The sequence below is a fragment of the Gekko japonicus genome, unplaced genomic scaffold, assembly GCF_001447785.1.
Source record: "Gekko japonicus isolate JY-2015 unplaced genomic scaffold, Gekko_japonicus_V1.1 scaffold398, whole genome shotgun sequence".
NCBI classification, from domain to species: domain Eukaryota; kingdom Metazoa; phylum Chordata; class Lepidosauria; order Squamata; family Gekkonidae; genus Gekko; species Gekko japonicus.
Window position 1 is genome coordinate 927,066 of NW_015164676.1, and position 4,693 is coordinate 931,758.

The 4,693-nt window shown below is 55.9% G+C and overlaps 1 protein-coding gene across 1 annotated transcript in view; it reads left to right on the forward strand.

Moving 5' to 3' along the window:
- Nucleotides 1–860: 860 nt before the first annotated feature.
- The window catches only part of MB21D2 (Mab-21 domain containing 2), a 62,390-nt gene continuing 58,557 nt past the window's right edge, over nucleotides 861–4,693 (forward strand). Inside the window, exon 1 of the mRNA XM_015409283.1 lies at nucleotides 861–917. The gene's annotated coding sequence lies outside the window, so the exon portion shown is untranslated. The remainder of the gene's footprint in view (nucleotides 918–4,693) is intronic.

The following is a 4,693-nucleotide window of genomic DNA, read 5'->3' on the forward strand; positions in this document are numbered from 1 at the left end:
TCTTTGTGCTTTGGTGGGGGGGCAACAGTGGGAGGGGGCTTCTAATGTCCTGGCCCCACTGCTGGACCTCCTGATGGCCCTGGTATTTTTGGCCACTGTGTGACACAGAGTGTGGGACTGGATGGGCCTTTGGCCTGATCCAACATTGGCGTCTCTTATGTTCTTATGTCTCTGTCACCTCTCTGGAGCACCGCAACAGGAGCAATACCATTAAAATACAAGGAGGAGAACAGGCAAGTGACGGAGCCGTGTGCCTCTGGGGCCCCAGTGCCGTTGGCCTGGGATTTCGGGCCTTGTGCGGGCGGGCGGCCACCGCTATGGCACAACTAAGGACCAGTGCTTGTGGTGTGGGAGGGGCCTCTTCTGTTGCCCCACCAGCTCCAGTGCCTGGCCCCCCCAGGTGGCTTCTGCCCAGAAGGTACCGTGTCTGAATGTTGTCGGTGTGCCCTGGGGTGGGGATTGGGCCCCTCCTATGGAGGCAGCCACAGGTGGGCCTGGACCGTGGCTGCTCAATTCACTTTGGAAAGGCCGTGGGGATTGGACATGGAAGGCCCGTGGCCAGGCGAGTGGTTGTCATGCTGACACACACCCAATCTCCTAGCTGCTCCTTACCATTTTTCTCAGTTTGTAATTATCTCCCTGTTTCTTTGAGCATTTGATCACTCAGAAACAAGTCCCAGAATCAGCAGGGCTGCTGTTTCCTGTGAACTGCTTGGAGCTGGCACCAAACCCGGCCAGGGAAGCAGGAGGTACGCGATGCGCTCTGAGCCGTGTTCTCTTGGAAACCAGCTGCACACCTTTCTCACGAGAGAGGGAGAGAGAATATGAATATTTTAGCAATTCTTTAAGTGCTCTACCCCAGTGGGTTCTTTTAAAGCAAGGCTCCGGTAGATCTGCAATGCAGGGGTCAGTTTAAGGTATGTGGTCTTCCTAGAGAAGGCGGGCTCTTCCTTCCCTGGGCTGGGTTTGAACCCAGAGGGGGGATGCCAGCCTCTTCCTTTGGTACCGGTGGCCGGAGAGCTCGGTGTAAGGAGAAATCTTGGAAGGCGAGAGCCCTTGGCTAAGAAGCCCTCTGGGAAATTCCCTCCCTTGGCCCTCCCGCTCATGAACAGTCCTAGAGAGGTCCCCATTGGCGGTTAGGGGCATGTTGGGACACGGTCTGTGCGTGTGTTCGGTGTGAAGCCGCTTGTGGAGCGTCTCTGGCCCTTGGTGGGGCTTCTTGCTTGGCTTACTGACGGAGAAAAGAGCTTACGGAGAAAAGAGCTTACAGAGGTGACCTACTTATGGCAAATAATCTGTGTATGAGAGAGAGAGCGAGAGAGCCTGTCAGACGTTGGCCGGAGGTGCTCAGACGTTATGGTCAGAAGCCACTTATAGAATCATAGGGTTGGAAGGGACCTCCACAGGGTCTTCTAGTCCCACCCCCTGCACAATGCAGGGAATTCACAACTACCTCCCGCCACATCCCCAGTGACCCCTGTTCCATGCCCAGAAGACAGCAGAAAAACTCTCCAGGAATTCAATGCTCCCTCTAAGCGGTGGTGTCTTGTGAGCAAAAATTTCTGCTTTGTGAGCTACTGGCCTTAAAGTCGTGAGCGAGCAGTTTGGCTGCTGCATGAATTACGTAGTTTGCTCTGGAGCCATCCCTTCCTGAGCTAAAACAAAAATGCGTGAGCTGGCGGAGGCTAAAGAGCTGTGAGCTAGCTTACACTCACTCAGCTTAGGGGGAACACTGTCCAGGATTCCTGGCCAAATTGGCCTGGAGAGAATTGCTGCCTGACCCCCAAAGTGGCGAGCGGCATTTCCCTGGGCATGGAAGAAGGGGCCACGAGAACTAAGCACTGAGGCCACCCTTCCTGCCCTCCCTTCTCGTGATCTGCCCAAGTTCACAGAATCCGCATTGCACTTCTGGGGTTGTGTTGACCGGCTGCTGCCCGTCATTCCAGAGCCCACCCAAGAGCACTCCATCGCTTTTCAACAATGTATGGCTCAGAAGCACAGTGTTTCTGGTCTGGGTTTCTCTGCCTTGTTTCCGGTGCCGATTTCAGATTTACCCGGGGCCCTGGCAGCTGCCCAGTTGGCGCATATTTGAGTGCCAGCCCTGCTTGTTTCTCATGCCCCCAGTCTTCCTCTGGAGCCTCAAAGGGTGGCGTCCTCCCTTCTGTCCAAATTGGTGATCAAAGAGAAGTCCCCCCCCAAAAAAAGTCCTGAGGCACCTTTAGGTTTCCCTTGCTCGAAGGCCAGTCGGATCTGACTCTAGGGATGCGGTCCTCATCTCTGTTTCCAAGCCGAAGAGCCAGCGCTGTCCGAAGACATTTCTGTGGTCATGTGGCCGGCATGACTAGATGCCGAGGCGCATGGAACGCTGTTACCTTCCCACCGAAGCGGTCCCTATTTATCTACCTGCAATTTCTTGCTTTCGAACTGCTAGGTTGGCAGGAGGTGGGACCAGAGACGGGAGCTCACTCCGTCACACGGCACACTCGGGTCTTGAACTGCCGAACTACCGACCTTCCGTTCAGCAGTTCAGCATCTTAACCACTTGAGCCACCGTGGCCCTGAGGCACCTTTAGAGACTAACAATTGCCTCAGACCAGCACGGCTGCCCACTTGGATCTGTCTTCATGAAACGCCTCGGTCGGTGAGTTTTGCAGGGGGTGGCGCCCGTGCCAGCTTCTGCTGCAATCCGTTTGTGAGTCTTTCTGGGGCTGAAGGGCCCTTCCTTCATTTTTTGCCACAGCGCACCGTCAGACCCAGTCAGCACACCTGGAAGTCCCAGCAGCTGTGGCCGGACAGTGAGACAGGCTTTCTATAAATCTTGCCAATAAAATTAATAAATGTAAACAGCTGCTGCCAAGTGTCACGTGCCTTTTCCGTCTTCTGGGTGCCACCCCTGTGCCAGTCTGGTGTAGTGGTTAGGAGCTTGGACTCTAATCTGGAAGAACCGGGTTTGATTCCCCACTCCTCCACATGCGGCTGTTGGGTGACTTTGGGTCAGTCACAAGTTCTCTCAGAGCTGTTCTCTCAGGAGCAGTTCTCAAGAGAGGTCTCTCGGCCCCACCTGCCTCACAGGGTGTCTGTGGTGGGGAGGGGAAGGGAAAGGAGACTAAGCCGCTCTGAGACGCCTTCGGGTAGTGAAGGGCAGGGGTAGAAATCCAATCTCGTCTTCTCCTCAGTCTCTCTCTCTGGGGCGTGGAATTTTGTTTTCCTTCCTAGAAGAGGGCGGAGGGGGAAAGGCGGGGTGGAGGCTGCCGTGCCAAGGAGGACATTTGTCTATCTTGGGATGAGGCTGCCTGCTTCTTCTCTGTCGGGATGGGCGGCCTGAGTGAAGATTTGGGAGACCTGTGGTCAGATCCCTGCTCCATCCCGAAGCTCACTAGGCAAACTTGGCTGGTGTTTTTCATTCGAGCCTACCTCACAGGGGTGGGTGGGAGAAGAGCCGCATCGGCTGCCCGGAAGTCCTTGGTGGGAGAAAGGCTTCAAAGGGCAGCTGCTGTAAATTCCCTCCTGGTCCGGTCTCCGTCCGGACTTGGAACTGCAGCAGGTCCCAGAGCAGGTGGCCACCTTGGAAGTGCGGAGGGATCCTGCCCCCCCGCTTGCCGAGGAAGAAACGGGCCTGTCCCTTTAATAGAGGCTTAATGGGACGCTGTTTCACCAGGTCCAGGAACACCCTGGAGACCAACAAGATTGCCAGGGGATGAGCTTTCGAGAGTCAGTGGTTCTGGTTGGACCCGATGATTCTGCTGCATCTCGGCCTTGGGTGCCAGCGCAGGTGAACTGTTCTCTGTCCGGGAACTCACACAGAGAGGCAGCAATTCTGCCATCCTGTGTAGAATTGCACCCTTCTCAATCCGTTGACTCCAGCGGGATTAGAAGGGTGCAGCTCAGTTTAGGATGGCACACGGTGAGTGTTTTGCTCCCCCGTCAGCAACATGCAAGAAAAAATTGCACCTAGGAGGGGGAAAGGCGGGGTGGAGGCTGCCATGGCAAGGAGGACATTTGTCTGTCTTGGGATGAGGCTGCCTGCTTTTTCTCTGTAGGGATGGGCGGCCTGGGTGAAGATTTGGGAGACCTGCGGTCAGATCCCTGCTCCGTCCCGAAGCTCACTAGGCGAACTTGGCTGGTGCTTTTCATTCGGGCCTACCTCACAGGGGTGGGTGGGAGAAGAGCCGCATCGGCTGCCCGGAAGTCCTTGGTGGGAGAAAGGAGGCCCCAAGGGGCAGCTGCTGTAAATTCCTTCCTGGTCCGGTCTCCGTCCGGACTTGGAGCTGCAGCAGGTCCCAGAGCAGGTGGCCACCTTGGAAGTGCGGAGGGATCCTGCCCCCCCCCGCCCGCCGAGGAAGAAACGGGCCTGTCCCTTTAATAGAGGCTTAATGGGACGCTGTTTCACCAGGTCCAGGAACACCCTGGAGACCAACAAGATTGCCAGGGGATGAGCTTTCGAGAGTCAGTGGTTCTGGTTGGACCCGATGATTCTGCTGCATCTCGGCCTTGGGTGCCAGCGCAGGTGAACTGTTCTCTGTCCGGGAACTCACACAGAGAGGCAGCAATTCTGCCATCCTGTGTAGAATTGCACCCTTCTCAATCCGTTGACTCCAGCGGGATTAGAAGGGTGCAGCTCAGCTTAGGATGGCACACGGTGAGTGTTTTGCTCCCCCGTCAGCAACATGCAAAAATAAATTGCACCTGCTGA